General features: G+C 40.9%; 1 pseudogene across 1 annotated transcript; it reads left to right on the top strand.

Moving 5' to 3' along the window:
• The first annotated feature begins 209 nt into the window (after positions 1 to 209).
• Positions 210 to 18,005, top strand: LOC149040453 (uncharacterized; annotated as a pseudogene). Its single transcript, XR_016179504.1, has 2 exons — positions 210 to 425; positions 12,655 to 18,005. The product of XR_016179504.1 is annotated as an uncharacterized LOC149040453 (transcript).
• Positions 18,006 to 18,134: the final 129 nt, after the last annotated feature.

The raw sequence follows: 18,134 nt of genomic DNA, 5'->3' as shown, positions 1-18,134 counted from the left end.
TGTAAAGGTTTATCATCCAAACATCTAAATTAATTATTTATCCTTTTTAAAATGTTGTCATTTCCCATCTCGTAATTCCACCCTGTACATTTCTTGTTATCCTCCTTTCACTATTCCCAGGCTCCAAACGAACCATAACTATTGTGCTGACCAAGTACTTTCAGTTTCGACTTCAGCTTACGCCTTAATTCACCGATTTTGTGGTTGGTCAGCCGGTCGTTGAATTGCTGTGTGACAACTTGGGAACTTTGATAAATCGCTTCAAGACCGTAATCTTTACTTACGGTGACGTTGAGGTGACTGCTGTTTCACGTCAAACCCAACAGAAGGGCCAACATCTTGCACTGCACTGATAAACAGAGTCCTAGTTGAGAAAAATCCGCCTTCGCCACCGGTGATTACACAATGTGAGATCAAGTATTGCGGTAAGACCAGCTCATGACCAGCTCCCAGTTGGCTTGTATCGCAGAGATCATGGGTTCAAATCCCGTACAGGCCTGAATTTTTTTTTTCAGGCCTTATTTTCACTACTGCCTAAGTAGTGCACATCACTGCGAAGATCACTTTCATTCATTACTGATTCATTTTTAACTCGTGAATTGCGCGCATGCGCAAGAGCGAGTTATAGGTACGATGTGGGGAATAGCATTCGCTCGCTCGCTCGATTGGTCGATTCCTGTAAACTTTTTTTAGATTTTAGGCTTTTGAGTACATTTGATAGTTTTTGGCGAGCAATAAACAGACGAAATGGCGACCTTTGTTGCTAAGAATAGTGGTGGGGTGAAAAAGAAGCCAATGATAATCTTAAAAGAGTTTTTTTTTCGTTTTAGTTTCAACAAGCGGCGCCAGCGACTGGCAAGCATTCAAGGATTCACACTGAAATAACAACAACCTTCGGTTTTCATAAAATTGTAATTTACAATCCTTGAACTTGAAAACAATCCGAAGATTCATTGAAAATATCACTTACTGCGAAGCGCTCGGAGTTTACAGATGTTCAAAAGCTTTTTCTGTTATAGCGTGAGATTGAGGACAAAATTGATCATTACGTTTCGTCGCATGTGTTTTTCCTGTGTGAAGCAACAAAAGATGCCGGCGACTGACTAAATAACAAGTTAACACGAAAATCAAATAACACTTAGACAAACAATTTTAGCTACCGATTTTCAGTGAATTTTTAAAGAACAAATTTCTTGTAAGTTTCAAGACAATTTGAAGATTCAACATATATACAACGTACTAAAATGCGAAAATTACACACCACAAAATTGATAAATAGGCCTGAAATGAAATTCTATCTTGTTATTGATTATACGTTGCCTAGCACGTGACTTAAATCTACCCAGGCGGAGATCTAAAATGACGGAAAGCACACTCCGACATCCGTCAGAAGGAGGTCATCTCGGGTAGATTTCCGATTACGAAATCCGAGCTCGCCCGATGTTGTCTTCGTGATGAAGGCCCTATTTAGCATATTAGACCCGCAAAACAGAGTAGAAACGAACACGTGCTTCGTTTTCGCTCATGACTTCGTATTAGCCTTAAGATATTTGCATTTTTTTTCCGTTGCTTACCTATATTACAGACACCAATAAATTTTTGCGATGCCTCCTTTTCACGGATGGCCGATTACAACTACAACATAGTAACACCTCCACGAAATCTATCAAAAGGAGGATGTTACAACACCAGAGGTCATCTCGGGTAGATATCTTATGACGAAATCCGAGCTCGCCCGATGTTTTCATGAAGGCCCTATTTCGCATTTTAGAGCCGCAAATTAGAGTAGAAAGGAACACTTACTTCGTTTTCGCTCATGACTTTGTATTAGCGTTAAGATATTTGCATTTTTTTCCGTTGCTAACCTATATGACAGATTCCACAAAATACATTTGACGCCTACTTTTCACGGATGGCCGATCACAACTACAACGTAATGACATCTTCACGAAATCTGTCAAAAGGAGATTTTAAAACACCGGAAATTTTCTGGATTTCTGATGAAATAAATTTAACGCAGTTACGATATATTGTTATTTCTAATATGGTAATTGATAAAAAAAATTGTACATTACCTCGATTGGACGGAGATTAAGTTTGAATATAATAAAGCAGGCGATATTACTTTTGTCGACAAGGATAATCCGTGATTTGTCTCACCTATTATATTTTCTCTATCTGCGTTGTGCCATGATCATCATTGAAAATATTCTACGATAATATTTTTTACAATATTTAGATGAGGATTTTCAATTCTAAACGCAAGAGCGTACTTAGGGAAAGATCTATAAGAAACAGTTTCTCATGAATACATTTGAAAAATTCTTTTAGCTGACTTCTACATAGATAAAAAATTACTACACATATATATTTCACTTCGACGATTATCTTAATAAACAATTAATGGGAAGTTCTGAGAATCAGTTTTTAATACTACATGTTAAATTAATGGTTATTTTTCTCTTCCTGCTTAAGGGCTCTTTCGCAGTTTGGACAACGCCAGTTTGCACTTGAATCTTCCAAAATAATTGTTGAAATGCATTTCCTGTGAAAAAACTCCTTGCAGCTACAAAATTTCACACAACGAGAAGGAGACTTCGAGTCTGACTCTTCCCTCGGCATTCTACACTCGCACATTACCGAGACCTCTTGAACAAAAAGTGGCCTCCTGTCTCGACACTCGGGTACTTTAGAGAGGGGAAAGAGGTCGAATGATCCACTCTCCAGGCTCTTTAAAAGATGTTGTCTTATCAGCTTCCTGTCAAATGTCAGATTAGAAGGATTGAGGCCATGTAGTAGCGAAACCAGAAAAGCAATAGCATAAACTCCACAGTCATCGGAATTGTTCTGGTGTTGCACATTTGGTACAATGACCTTAAAACTGGTTCCTTCGTCGTATATAATTGATGCAATCTGTTTCTGCACGAGGGCTGCAATTCTTCCCGAAAACAGGCTGTCGTACAGATAAACTACAGAAGGAGTGTAGCATCCTACAGTAGATACCAACACCCAATGATGGCTGCCAGTATTCAGGATTTATGAAAATTGGCCTTTTTGAACAGAAAAATTAAAAATAGGCCCCAAAGTTGTATTTTCCAATCCTCTTGCGTGAGGGAACTGTTCCCTCAGAACAGACTGAGTGGTCGGTGAGCCAGTCTCCAGTTGAAGTGGTGCTAATGTCCTGTTCCGAGAGATGGAATTTACCGGCCTTTGAGGCGCTTCTGTGAGAGGTCTTTACAAATTCTACTTCACCATCTTTTTTATTTTGCTGGGCCAGGTTTGTGTTCGTTGTCGCGTTTACTGTAAGGATGATGCATGTGTTTGCAGTGCTGGTCGTGCTCGAGGTTGTGTTAATGGAGGAGATGGTGTTTGCGTTTGCGGTGTTGGTGATGCATGTGGTCGTGTTTGGTGTGTAAGGGGTGCTTGCCTTTACAGTTTGATTGGCGTTTGAATTTTTTTATGGGTTTATGTTTATTTGAGCCTCAGCGCTTGAGTTGGCATTCTTGATGTGTGCGAGTTTCGGCTGTTTGGCAGGCTGGCGTTCTATATCGTTTAAGCTGACGTTATACCCCCTTTTCATGTTGTTTCCTCTTTCCCCTACACGTCCAGTGAAAGGATTTTTCTTCTGAGATACTGGCAGCCTTTTATAGTCTACTTTCTTTTTTTTCATCCTGCGCGAATTCTTTTTCATAGTAGACTTCAGGAGAGACCTCACCTTTCAGACAACTTTCTCTCAAACAATGAACTCACTTCTTGACAAGTTAATTTACGTGCCATCATAGAATTGGAAATTTTGTTCAGAAAGCGAAATTATCGATTGGAATACGGCCGAACGCTGAATACGAATTGAGTGAGCAAACAGATACTTTGATATCTCGCATGATCACAAATTTCCCGCCTTTGCTAGTTTGGACCATTCAATTGTCTGGGAGTCAATCGACCGTATCATTTATCTTTCCTCTCCATTTCCGGTGTTTTAAAATCCTCCTTTTGACAGATTTCGTGGAGGTGTTACTATGTTGTAGTTGTAATCGGTCATCCGTGAAAAGGAGGCATCGCAAAAATTTTGTGGAGTCTGTAATGAAGGTAAGCAACAAAAAAAAAAGCACTATCTTACGCCTAATACGAAGTCATGAGCGAAAACGAAGCACGTGTAGGGCCTTCATCACGAAGACAACATCGGGCGAGCTCGGATTTCGTAATCGGAAATCTACCCGAGATGACCTCCTTCTGACGGATGTCGGAGTGTGCTTTCCTAAAATGACGGTGGCAGGCTTGGCTTAGTTATATCACTCAAAACTCGTTCCCGTTTGTCTCATTTGATAAAGAGGGAATCGTTAATGTTTTCATTAAGACAGTATTGCCTTGACTTTCTAATATTTACAACGAAAGACAGTAAATTTCACTTTTCACCCACATTTACTTCCAACCTTTTCTTTTGAACCAGAAACAAAAATGATAGACGTTTAAAACACATTACATCATCCACCTTGTTAAATGTAATAGCATGATCATTTCAATTGTAATGCCTTCTTGTCCCAACGTTACTTTTTTTCTTTGCTACATTAGCGAACACTGAACTACTGCTCGTACTCTAGATGACAATCAACCACAAAATTCCCTAAACCAGATAACATTAAACATAATCTCAAAAATCATGTGTCAATTCACGAGTTTGCTCACAGAGCACTTTGATTCTCTTTATGTCTGTTAATGTTGTTCCTATGCACTTGGTGGCTCACTACCAAAGATTTACTAGACAAGTGCAGTACCTCACTGGGAATTATTTTTCAAATGGGCAATGACAATGTTAATTTGATTTTGCCTTTACAAATCTCTTCTTTCATATATTGTCACGTATTGGCCTACAGCTTGTTGTGGTTATTCACGGCGGTGACTACTTCAGCAGTAAAATAGTTATTATTTGTCTGATAAAGTCGTCACTTTCTACGGAGGATCGCACCGCTTATGCGCCTCACATTAATCCAATCAGTTCGCTCTCGCTCTCGCAATCATAAACAAACAGACAAACAAACAATAGCCTCTGAAATCAGTTATCTTCTCAAGAAATTTTTCGTCGCTTGTTTTCAAGGAAGGCGACTGAACATTTTGCATCGTTCGATCTCGCAGTGGCGACTACATCAACTAAGCGCTGTACATAATAGAAGACCTTTCGTGTTCTTAATGATGTAATCAAGCTTATTTTTAGAATTGAAACCAAAAAAATCAGCATCGTAGAATTCACTTTTTTTCCTCGTTTCTGTGCGGGATGGAATAGTTTCTGGAATAAATAAGGTATTTTTCATCAATTTCTCGTCGTGAAATGGCATAATTTTCCATACAACTACGCATTTGGAAATGACACATGTTCGACGATGATTGCAATTTGCTTTGACAGGCTGTAATGGGACAAGTTAGGTCACGCGATTTCACCACGCCGGGCGTAAAATAAAGGTAACTGTTTTCGGTCGTTTCCAAATAAGGCGATTCGATACAAGCTTAAGTTGATTTGAAACATCGATTTAGTCGATCTGCAGTACACGTCGAAAGTCGTTTCGACACAATTTCAGTCACATGATTTCGATACAAACTAGTAAAGGTTTACAAACCAAACATGCAAATAAAGTGGCGATCTCTGTTAGAGCCGTTCAGGGGATTTCTCATCGGAAAAAAATTTTGCCTCAAATTTTGCTCATTGAACTATCTTTGGTAGCTAGTAAATAAGACCACATTGGTTTCTGAAGATACACTAAAAATTTTTTATCTGATATTCGATACGTTTTGTTCACCTTTTTCGTCACGAAACAGAATCGTTTGCCAAATTTTAGCCGTTTAATTTAAACGCTCAATCCTACTATCTTTCCTTTTCAAAATTGTTACAATCTGAGATTTATAAGGCTACTAATAAAGAACGGTCAGAGTTTGTTCAACAGACTAATTTGCATAATTTTGCCGTCACGCTAGCAAAATCACCAAAAGTTTGAAGTCACAACGGCAAAAGAAATTAATAACTGCAAGATGTTTTTACATCTCTATGCTTTCGAACATCTTCGAACACAATCGATTTCTTGCTGCATGTGGTGTGTGACGAGGAGCGAGCTTGTCAAAAAAGAATGAAAAAATGTCTCAAGAGGTCAAAAAAGAGCCTTTTGCAGCTTTTTTTATTAAGAGCTCTCTTCAAGCTTTTTAGTATTTCCAGAAACCAACGTGGTTCTATTTACTAACTACCAAAGATATCTTAATGGGCAAAAGTATGAGGCAAAACTTTTTCCAATGCGAGATGCCTGAACCGCTCTTACAGAGATCGCTACTTAAGAAGTGGGGAGAAACGCGAGACGTAGTTGTAAAGCCGCTTCCTGTGTGCTTTGCAAAAGAACAGAGCATAGTCAAGGCTTCTCTATTTGTTAATTAGAATGTTCAGAACTGTTACGGAATTTGCCAGAATGTTCCATGAGCCTGGTTTCATGAATGGTTCTTAAACCCAGCGCTTTATTCTCTCTCCTTTACTCTCTACTTTGTTTTATTGATTTTATAACTGATTGATTTGGAATTGATTTATCAATTAATTGATTAACGCCCTTTAAGGTTACTTCCCACCTTCAAAGGCCGAAAAAAAAAAGTTTTTTCTTTTATTTGACCAAACGGAATTAAAACATTTTACCTGTCCAAGAAAAAAAATCCCCAAAAGCACCTGAGTTATTTAGAAAAAAGTAATTTCAAATAAAAGTTAATAATCAGGAAGGTGTCATAATCTCCTATCTGGCCGAGTACCCTGAGGGAATTTCCGCGGCAACCGCTCATCTTGGGGCTCGTTTTGTTTACATCGCCCATTTGACAAAATTCACACGTGGAAGCTCTTTGCATAGATGTCGTAAATGATCACGCGACAAACAATCACACTGGTTTGAGGTACTCTATTTTTATTCTCCTACTCACTAGTAACTCCGATCTCACAATCAATCAACCCAAATCATCTGATGCGGCTCTTCTCGGCTGGAATTCTCTGGCGTCAGCTCTTAGCGTCTCTCCTCTCCTTCGTTCAGGTCTGTTGCAGGTTAATTCAAGAGGATAAAGCAGCTGCAGTGGTATCTCTATGAGTGTCTTCCCAGCTTTTAGCTGCGCCCTTCTTATCATTCTATCCCGACCTTGAATCAGGCGTTCCACCACACCAATCTTCCATTTGCCTCTGTTACGCCCCTCTCCCTTGATAGGCATTACGTCTTCTTCTTTCAAGGTAGCTTCTTTCGTTTGATGGTTGAGACTGTGACGCTCTCTTAGGGCCTTTAGGTGCTAGATTGTCCATCTTTTCCATAGGACGTCCTTCCATTTCCGTAGGTACTTGGCGCGTTTTCTGAGGTCACAATTTCAACGTTGGTTGGTTCCTATTAAGGAATTTGATTTGGCTGTCCAAATAGCTTAGGGTTAGGGGTCAAAACTGGCATTTAAATATCGTCTTCTATATAACCAAGAAGTTGTTGTTAAGGGTTGTCTCCACATCCAAGATGACCCCTTCCAATTCATGCCAGCGCAGGTGACCGTTTCCGATTGCTTCGTACATACTCTGCTTCATGATGCCAATCAATCTTTCGAACTGACCGTCCCACCATGGAGCTCTTTTGAGATTACATTGCCACTGGATGTTTTGCTTGGCTAGCCCGTCGAACTTTCTTTAGCTATTTGGATGCGGAAACGTAGGTTCTCCCATTATCGGAGAAGATTTTCTCTGGCCGCCCTCGTCTCGCCATGAAACGTTTCAGACTGCGCAACAAGTGTTCCGTTGTTTAAACTGGTAGTAGATCCAAATAGACGGCACGGGTTGAGCTGTATGCATGAAGTAGAATGCATGGTTTCTTCTCGCTTTTATTCTTGCTGAAGTACTTGATCGGCAAATTCGACTCCGATTGACTTGAAGGGCACTGATCCCTCTGTTCTTTTCTTGGGTAGGTTTCCAGTCGGTGGGTTTGCTAGGGCGGTTACTTGAAAGCGTTTACACCCAGGGCACTCATTTATCACTCTCTTTGTAAGTCTTCTAAGGGGAGGTATCCAATATTTCTCTCGTATCTTCGCGATTGTCAAACTGACTCCCTCATGGAGAGTCTGAAGTTGGGCGCGCAATACCAGCCTTTTGCTGAACAAAGCATCATCCGAAGGTAAATAGGGTAGTCTCCCTGGATAAGCCCTCTGCATTCGTACAGTTTATCTGCGTTCTTCTGGAGATTTAGACGTTGCTGATCTTCCTGAAAACCGCTCGTATCTTGGCATCTGACATGTGTCCCTTTTTCCCAGAACCTCGTCAGCCTACTAGTTTCTTGAGTAGTGATTGGTCCGGTGATTCTTTGCTGGTGTTTGGCTCTGCAGTTTCGAATAAAGCGCGAAACCTACCACTCGTCTCGGATGGTTGTCCATAGGTCCCATTTCTGCATCAGCTCATCATGTCCTTCATTTGTTTCAATGGTGACTGCTAGTACTTCCCTGATGACTGTGGCCCTCAGCTTGCGTCTCTCTGGTTCGACATGTCACATTATCTGGAGGCCACTGTTGCTGATGTGCTAACCATAGTGGTCTACGCCACCACAGGTCTGTTGTCTCGAATAAATGACCACCTCGGCTTCCGAGATCAGCAGGGTTGTCCGTCGTTCCAACGTTTCGCCAACGGATGTAATTCTTGTCCTGATCTTTCGAACTCTATTTCTCACAAATTGTTTGTAATTTCCACCCCCTTTGATCCATTGTCTAGCTACACTGCTGTCGAGCCAACCATACATGCTCCTGATTGTGAATCCTTGTAGAGCTTCCTTTAATTTGTCCTCAACATTGGTTGCCATGTACCCAGCGACTAACCCGAGCCTTGGTGTGGTTACACCTTTCTTCGTCAGTCAGCATAAAGGTCGATACTTAAGATTTCTTCCCGGTATTCGACAAGGCTTCTTTGGAATTCTACTTTTCTAGTCAGCATTCTTTCCCAGTTCTCCCATGTGTTCTTTAGCTCTCTGGGAAGATCATGGTCCCAAGGTACTCGGGTGTCGCATATTTCTCTGTACAGCATCTTTCCAGCCAAGGTGACGGGTGAAGCTAATCCTAAATGGTCGTATATCTTAGATATCTTCCGGAGGATTTCTATCTTGGTTACTTTGACGATTGGGGCAGGAAAGGCAACTTTTATTGAGTCCACTGCTTTGTTCCACGGTGCGCCTAGCAGTTTGGTTTCCCACGTCTTTACACCCACATGGTACTTGGCGAAGATTTGACCTGTATCTAGCACAGTAGTTGGTTGTTGTCCCGCTGTTTCCTCCGCGGGCGTGGCAAGGCTGTGACTTGCTTCCTATTGAGTGGTTGAATTTTCTTCTGCCACTTTCTCTGAGGATGGTGGCTCTTCTAGGGATGGCAGATTTGAATGCCATTTGTGCAGCTGGAATCTCCCTTCTCTGAAAATAGCTTGGGCTGCTTTTTTCTCGACCACAGTTGTTACACCAGTAATCAGATCGTCAACATGGAGGCTCCGTTTAACTTCTTCGACTTCGTTTGGGAAGTTCTGCTGAAGGTTTCGCAGGTGCTGATCTATAACTCCTCCAAGATGGAATGGTGATGTGGACAGCCCGAATAGTACTCGTGAGAATCTGAGTGACTCCGCTTGCTTGGTCTCTTTGGGGGTGCCTTTGAACTTTGTAATAACCAATTTTGGCAGCTTGGCGTTGATGTTTTGATCTTTTTTCTCGTCGATTTTCTTCTCATATTTAAGTTTCTGCTCTAGTTTGGTTTTCTATAACTTCATTTCATCGTCGAATTTCTTCTTTCTCTGTTTTCGGCTCGCTTTTCTTCTTCCTTCGCTGTCGTTTCCATTTCGGCACTCCTTAATTCTTTAATCGCTAACTCGATGTCATTGATGGCTTTCTCAAATTCGCTCATTCTTTCTTCCAATTTGCGCGCTGCATTCTAAAATGTCCTCCTTATCTTCTTCGGCTTCAAAACTATTTTCTTGAATGTTTATCTTGAGGTTGTGAACTTCATCGACTTTCTTTTTCAACGTGTTACGCAATCTGTCCGCCGACGTGATGTTCTTCTTCTCAATCGCGGTGACCAATTGCCCCATCTTAATCTTGAGGATTTCTAGCTTCGCGTCCATTGCCTTAGATAGCCGTTCGGTTGTTTTGGTCATGATGCTTGGTTTGTCCTGGCAGGGTTGTCACTTTTGTCGTAAATGATCTCGCGACAAACAGTAACACTGGTTTCATGTACAGTAACTCCGATCTCACAATCAATCAACCCAAATCACCTATCATAATATATCTGCACTACGTCACGAACCAATCAACAAATGCAATGTAACGCTTCGATCTCAAGTGAGTCCTACTTGAGAAATTTCCGCCTTCGCTACAGGCGATTACACGATGTTAGATAAAATATTGTGGTAAGATTACTGATTCTTTTTCTGTGTACGTCTGCTAATGTTGTTTCGGTGCACCTGGTGGCTCACTACCAAAGATTCACCAGACGAGTGCAATACCTCATTGTAGGCACCTCCTATAAAATAGTCTCTTAAATCAGTTATCTTCTTTAGAAATTTTTCGTCGCTTGTTTTCAGAGAAGGCGACTAAACATTGTGCATCCTTCGATCTCACAGTGGCGACCACATCAACCAGGCACTGTACATAAAAGAAGACCTTCGTGTTTTTGATGATGTGATTACGCTAATTTTTAGAATTGAAACCAGAGAATCTGTATCTTAGAACTCATTCTTTTCCTTGTTTCTGTGCGGGATGGAATGGTTTCTGGAATATATAAGGTACTTTTCGACACTATCTTGTCGTGAAATGGCACAGTTTATAACAGTTTGCTATACAACTACGCATTTGGAAACGACACGTGTTCGGCGATGCGTGTAATTTGCGTGACAGGTTTTAAGAGAATACGTTAGGTCACGCGATGTTTCACCACGCCGGGCGTAGAATAAATGAAACTGTTTACGATCATTTCCATATAGGGTGATTCGAAACAAGCTGAAGTTGATACGATACATCGATTAAGCCGATCCGATACAGGTAAAAAGTCGTTTCGACACAACTTCAGTCACATGATTTGGATACAAACTGGTAAATGTTCATCATCCAAACATCCCAATTAATCATTTATCTTCTTTAAAATGGTGTACATCGCGCCCGCAGCTCGATTGCTGTGGCTGACATGGTGACGCATGCGCTCTTCCCAATATTCCTTTTTAGAGATTGTGCAACAATTGTGAGAAGGGAGGGAGATAAAATCGAGAAGGGGGCAGTGTGTAAAACTCATTCAAGGAGCGAGGATAACACGTCGTTCTTTGTATAGAGAGCAAAAGGGATGCTATTTAATTTTCCTGTCACCAAGCTGACATGAAGTACAAGTACATATATAACATCATATCAATAAAACATGATCTATGTGCCATCATATAACATCACATATAACATCATATACACCCTAACATCAGTTTGCATATTCTCCATACTATCTTCTATACATTTCCTGAGGTGTTGACAAGGAGAATTTGTTTATCAATCAAGAGTTTCTCTAACTGGTGATCATTTTCCATATTCTCATGACCTTAATATGAAATTCAAGGGTGATATTGTAAGGAGAAATTAGATGCTAGTCACTCTTAGGGGTTAAAAAGTTAAGAAAAAACCATCAGAGGGAGGGTCTCTTCAGATGCATTCACATTAAATGTAAAATAAAAAAAATTCATTCTCTTGCCTTATTTCTATGACTACCTCCCTCGCTTGATTGCTGGATAGCAATTTTGCATGAAACTGAGTTTTAAAAAAATTAATTTGTACACCAAAATGTACCTAAAAGATGCAAACTGATCAATAGTGGGCTGTAGAAACTTTTTTTTTGTCACAATCTTCACGATTGTTGACTTTTTGGGGTGTGTGGGATGATTCAAAAATGATTCAGGATGTTTTATAACAAAGTTCGTATAAAACACGCGCTGTTATTGGTTAAAAGAACGTGCTCTATCAGAGTACGAAGCACGGAGCTGAGCTAAGGCTGTCACGTTATCTGCCAAATTCTCGGTTTGCAGCTGACGTCATACATTTATGCAAGTTAAGCGTCCGCCATGTTGGTGCCCATCTCAGGTGCGTGTACTAAGTCCGACCATTTAGCAACAGGAGGACCAACATAGCTTTGTAAACATGCCAAGCGCCGTTATTTACGTTACTATACCGTGAGCAGAGACAAAACACCTCACTTCTTTCGCGCTCTAGCCGCTTCCTGCGTGCTTTACAACAGAACAGAACACAGTCAAGGCTTCTCTATTTGTAATATAGAATGTTCAGGAATGTTACGGAATTTGCCAGAATGTTCCATGGGCCTGGTTTTATCAATGGTCCTTAAACCCAGCGCTTTATTCCTTCTCCTTTACTCTCTACTTCGTTTAATTGATTTTATAACTGATTGGTTTGAAATTCATCTATCAATTAATTAACTAATTATTTGATAAACGCCCTTTAAATAGACTGCATGATATCTTTCAGCACGGAGCTCCTTTGACGTTTGCACAGGTCTTAAAAATACTGTTACCAGTTTTTTGCTGTCGCTTAAAATGGTTTAATTACTAAAGGTTTAGATTTGGTAATTATTTTTCACTGTTAGCTGATATTGGTATTTTTAACAAAGGTTTACAAGACACGCCTACAAAAGACATGGCCGCTGCAAAAGAATATACTGATGAGCAACTAAACTATTTCAAGATTTGTCACGTCACAACTGATATCCTAACTGAAGGTTTGCGAATAATTTTCAAACAAGAATGGGACAGTCGTTACAGAACGACTCTTGGAGAATGGAAAGATGATCCTAGTAACGGGAAAGACTTTTACAGTAAAGAGTCCCCGCCAAACCAAAGGAGGCACAAGGATAAGTTGTCGACCATGATTAAAGGAAATAGAGCGGAATGGGATTGTGCCATGTTGTTTTACGCCATCCTCTACTCAGATTGCATCTTCAGGCTAAACGCTGTGGTGAGAAAGAATATCAACGATCTCAGAAAATTTCGCAATGAAGAATTTGCTCATATGCCACACGGTCAACTTTCGGAGTTAGACTTCAAAAATGCTATTGTCAAAGTTTTTGCTGCATTCCAAGCACTAGGTCTTTCCACTGTAGAAATTCAAGAGATCACAAACCAAAAGACGTTTCCGACAGAGGAGTTAAGAGATCTCTTAGACAAAGTGAAAGCTTTAAAGAAAGACTTACACATAAAAGAGAAAGACAATAAGGACCTTGAAGATCAGTTGAAGAGGATAGAGAGTCAACGCCAGGATCTGGAAGATCAGCTGAAGGAAACAAGAAAACAACGAGTTTGTCTTGAAGATCAGCTTAAGGAAACTGAAAAACAACTACAGGTTCTTAAAAATGAGATTAACGAAACAGAAGAAAAACGAGTGGACCTTGAGGATCTCTTAGAGAAAAAAGAAAATGAGCTACAGGAAACAGAAGAAAAACGAGTGGGCCTTGAGGACCTCTTAGAGAAAAAAGAAAATGAGCTACAGGAAACAGAAGAAAAACGAGTGGACCTTGAGGACCTCTTAGAGAAAAAAGAAAATGAGCTACAGGAAACAGAAGAAAAACGCAGGAACCTTATAGACCAGCTTGAGACAACAGAAGAACGACAAAGGAACCTTAAAGATAACCTAAAGGAGACAGAAGAGAGACGGAAGAGCCTCGAAGATCAGTTACAAGAGAAAGAAAAACAAGTTAAGGTTCTTTCAGAACAACTACTGAACGACACCTCCCCGTTTTGCATTCTTCCTCCTAAACCTTCGCACGACATAGCAAGTCGCGATGTTGAGGTTGCTGACATCACAAACCAGCTGCAGGAGCTTAAGCAAGCTGATGCGAGCAACTTAAGTATCTTGTATATATCCGGGAATCCTGGAAGCGGTAAATCCCAACTGGCAGGTCTTGTAGCCAAGAGATTTTACGAGAAAGCCCAAGAAGATTCTTGCTCTGAAGTGTTTGTTATGACACTGAATGCCGAGACGCTGGGCACACTTTTGGATTCTTACATCACGTTCGCTAGACAAATGAAGTGCCCCGAAGATGCGATTACACAAATCCATATCTCCAAAGATTTGAAGACAGAGGACAAGATTAACAGCCTGATATCCTTAATCAGCTCAAAGATCGGTCAGTACGAGTCCTGGCTTCTGTTGGCTGACAACGTCAAAAGCTTATCTGAAATGCATGTTCATTTACCCCAGCAAGGACACGGACAATGGGGAAAGGGGTATCTGTTGATCACAACCCAAGATAGTACATGTATACCGTTAACAAGCACTTCCATTCGACACATCTCAGTAAGCGAGGGTATGCAGTCCCAAGAGGCGTGTTCTTTGTTAGCCCTTATTTCTGGTATCAGCGATAGTGAGATAGAAGAAATAGTAGCTAGAGAACTCGACTACCAACCTCTTGCTTTAGCAAGCGCAGCCACCTATGTGAAGCAACTCCGACAGAGCAAACGTTTCTCAGAGTTTGGATGGAATGACTTTCTGAGGAAAGTAGAGAAAGGGCAACGTGATGCGACAGAGACTCTACTTACAGAGATCAACCCATGTTACAAGAAATCGATGACAACAGCAACAATACTGGCCATTAAAGAAGTGATGCAATCAGACAAAATCATAGATCATGCATTAAGTTTTCTCTACCTCCTTTCGTCACAGCCCTTAAATGCAGATATCGTGGTGAATTATATCGTAAGCGTCGATGAAGGAATAAAAGATGAAGAGATGATAATTATGAAACTCCAAAGATGTTCGCTAATTTTAACACATGAAGATGAGTTTGGTTTCCACATACGGGTACATCAGGTTGTGCGCGATGTCGTAAAGTCTTTGATTAAGGGCCACCTGGAAAGCCGTCACATAAAAACTTTGAAAAGCGCTGTTGCGGCGTTTAACCAGTTTATAGATGACAACCTACCGAAGGAATCATCAGATTCCATTTTGCAAAGCCGCGCCCTTGCCCTACATTTGGAAACTTTCATTCTTAGTTTTGAAAACATACTTTCGAAAGCTGTCCTTCCTCAAATATTCCAGCCTGGAATGGAACATCTCGGCGAGATATGTGAGAACCATTGTCATTTTCAGGCCGCAAAGAAATTCTATGCATTTTCATTGCAATTTTTCCTCCAAAAGTTTGGACCAAAGCACACTAGTGTTACTACTAGTTACATTAGCTTGGGTCTGGTGCACTTCAAACTGGGCGACTTTGAGAAGGCCAAGGAGTATCACGAACTTGCTCTGAGTATTGACCAGAAAAAGCTAGGACCTGAGAATGTACAAGTGGCAACTAGTTACAATAACTTGGGTTCAGTTCACGAAGAACTAGGCGACTTTGAGAAGGCCAAGGAGTATTACGAACTTGCTCTGAGTATTGACCAGAAAAAGCTAGGACCTGAGAATGTACAAGTGGCAACTAGTTACAATAACTTGGGTTCAGTTCACGAAGAACTAGGCGACTTTGAGAAGGCCAAGGAGTATCACGAACTTGCTCTGAGTATTGAACAGAAAAAGCTAGGACCTGAGAATGTACAAGTGGCAACTAGTTACAATAACTTGGGTCTGGTGCACTCCAAACTGGGCGACTTTGAGAAGGCCAAGGAGTATCACGAACTTGCTCTGAGTATTACACAGAAAAAGCTAGGACCTGAGAATGTACAAGTGGCAACTAGTTACAATAACTTGGGTCTGGTGCACTCCAAACTAGGCGACTTTGAGAAGGCCAAGGAGTATCACGAACTTGCTCTGAGTATTGAACAGAAAAAGCTAGGACCTGAGAATGTACAAGTGGTAACTAGTTACAATAACTTGGGTCTGGTGCACTCCAAACTAGGCGACTTTGAGAAGGCCAAGGAGTATCACGAACTTGCTCTGAGTATTACACAGAAAAAGCTAGGACCTGAGAATGTACAAGTGGCAACTAGTTACAATAACTTGGGTCTGGTGCACTCCAAACTAGGCGACTTTGAGAAGGCCAAGGAGTATCACGAACTTGCTCTGAGTATTAAACAGAAAAAGCTAGGACCTGAGAATGTACAAGTGGCAACTAGTTACAATAACTTGGGTCTGGTGCACTCCAAACTAGGCGACTTTGAGAAGGCCAAGGAGTATTACGAACTTGCTCTGAGTATTGAACAGAAAAAGCTAGGACCTGAGAATGTACAAGTGGCAACTAGTTACAATAACTTGGGTCTGGTGCACTCCAAACTGGGCGACTTTGAGAAGGCCAAGGAGTATCACGAACTTGCTCTGAGTATTGAACAGAAAAAGCTAGGACCTGAGAATGTACAAGTGGCAACTAGTTACAATAACTTGGGTTCAGTTCACGAAAAACTAGGCGACTTTGAGAAGGCCAAGGAGTATCACGAACTTGCTCTGAGTATTAAACAGAAAAAGCTAGGACCTGAGAATGTACAAGTGGCAACTAGTTACAATAACTTGGGTTCTGTTCACGAACAACTGGGCGACTTTGAGAAGGCCAAGGAGTATCACGAACTTGCTCTGAGTATTAAACAGAAAAAGCTAGGACCTGAGAATGTTTAAGTGGCAACTAGTTACAATAACTTGGGTTCAGTTCACGAAGAACTAGGCGACTTTGAGAAGGCCAAGGAGTATCACGAACTTGCTCTGAGTATTAAACAGAAAAAGCTAGGACCTGAGAATGTACAAGTGGCAACTAGTTACAATAACTTGGGTCTGGTGCACTCCAAACTGGGCGACTTTGAGAAGGCCAAGGAGTATCACGAACTTGCTCTGAGTATTACACAGAAAAAGCTAGGACCTGAGAATGTACAAGTGGCAACTAGTTACAATAACTTGGGTCTGGTGCACTCCAAACTGGGCGACTTTGAGAAGGCCAAGGAGTATCACGAACTTGCTCTGAGTATTAAACAGAAAAAGCTAGGACCTGAGAATGTACAAGTGGCAACTAGTTACAATAACTTGGGTTCTGTTCACGAACAACTGGGCGACTTTGAGAAGGCCAAGGAGTATCACGAACTTGCTCGTAGTAATTACCAGAAAAAGCCACGACCTGTGCGTGTTTATGATGCGTCTGTACTAGCTACGAAAAGTCTCGTGAGGTCTGTTTATTCGGCTCAGGACATTTTACAGGAAGCTGAGGAGTGTCATGTTCCTGCCACTAACTACCGTTCCCGGAAACGTGCAGGCGGAGACAGTCTTGCTCCAGTTATAAACGATGGGATCGATGCCTTGAGTCAAAGCTCGTTTGAAAGTATTGTTAAATCCTCTAAAAAGCGAAAGACAAAAAAGGAGTGAGAAATAGGAGGACAGAAATCGTACGAATTAGTTACAAGTCATTTTCTTGAATTGCTGAGATTCCCATACGAGACAATGAAAGGAATTATTTCGTAACGTAACCGAAAGATTTGAATACAACTCACGAGATTAAATTTCGAATAAGTATTGTTCATAACGGCCCGTGTTCAGCGTGTTTCTTGACATCAAAACCTTTCCGAATAGGTGGAATAGACTTGTTCGTGTTTTGACTTGTTTCGATTGGCTGTCCTCTTCTTTTTATAAGTTTAAATCAAGATATTTTTTATCTTTTGTCAAACAACAGGCAATTCTTATCTGGCAATCTTAGACAGCTTTGCCGCGAAGAAAAGTGTTGAAGCCAACAGTAGTTCAGCTTTTCAATTAACGAGCACAACTGCACTTATTATGTTTGGAAACTGTTCCTTTGACGATGCTATCGTAGCCTTAGTTCATTTAGTAGCCAAAGATCCTACGTTTTCAATTTTAGCGAGCCGTTTTTCCACTCATAATTACAGGCGTGCAGTTGAAAAGATATCCTTGCGAAAATTTCACGAGTTCTTATAATCGAATAAGTTGTCTTCCTGTTAGTTTACTTGGACATTTTATTCTTGAAATAATTTCGTAAAAAAGGCCATGGTTAGTCATCGTGGTGAATAACAATAAAAGCTAAGTTTTTCGTTTGCCTCACGATGTAGTCACGTTTGATGTAGATCGCGACGTTTCGACTGCATACTGCTATTCTTCTTTCAGGCGATGAGGTCGACTGGTTATGCGCGATCTTATAAAACATGATGCTCTGCTGTGACTGGTTGTTTT

The sequence above is a fragment of the Pocillopora damicornis genome, chromosome 9 (genome assembly GCF_964200805.1).
Source record: "Pocillopora damicornis chromosome 9, jaPocDami1.2, whole genome shotgun sequence".
NCBI classification, from domain to species: Eukaryota; Metazoa; Cnidaria; class Anthozoa; order Scleractinia; family Pocilloporidae; genus Pocillopora; species Pocillopora damicornis.
This window is presented reverse-complemented; position numbering and strand designations above follow the sequence as displayed.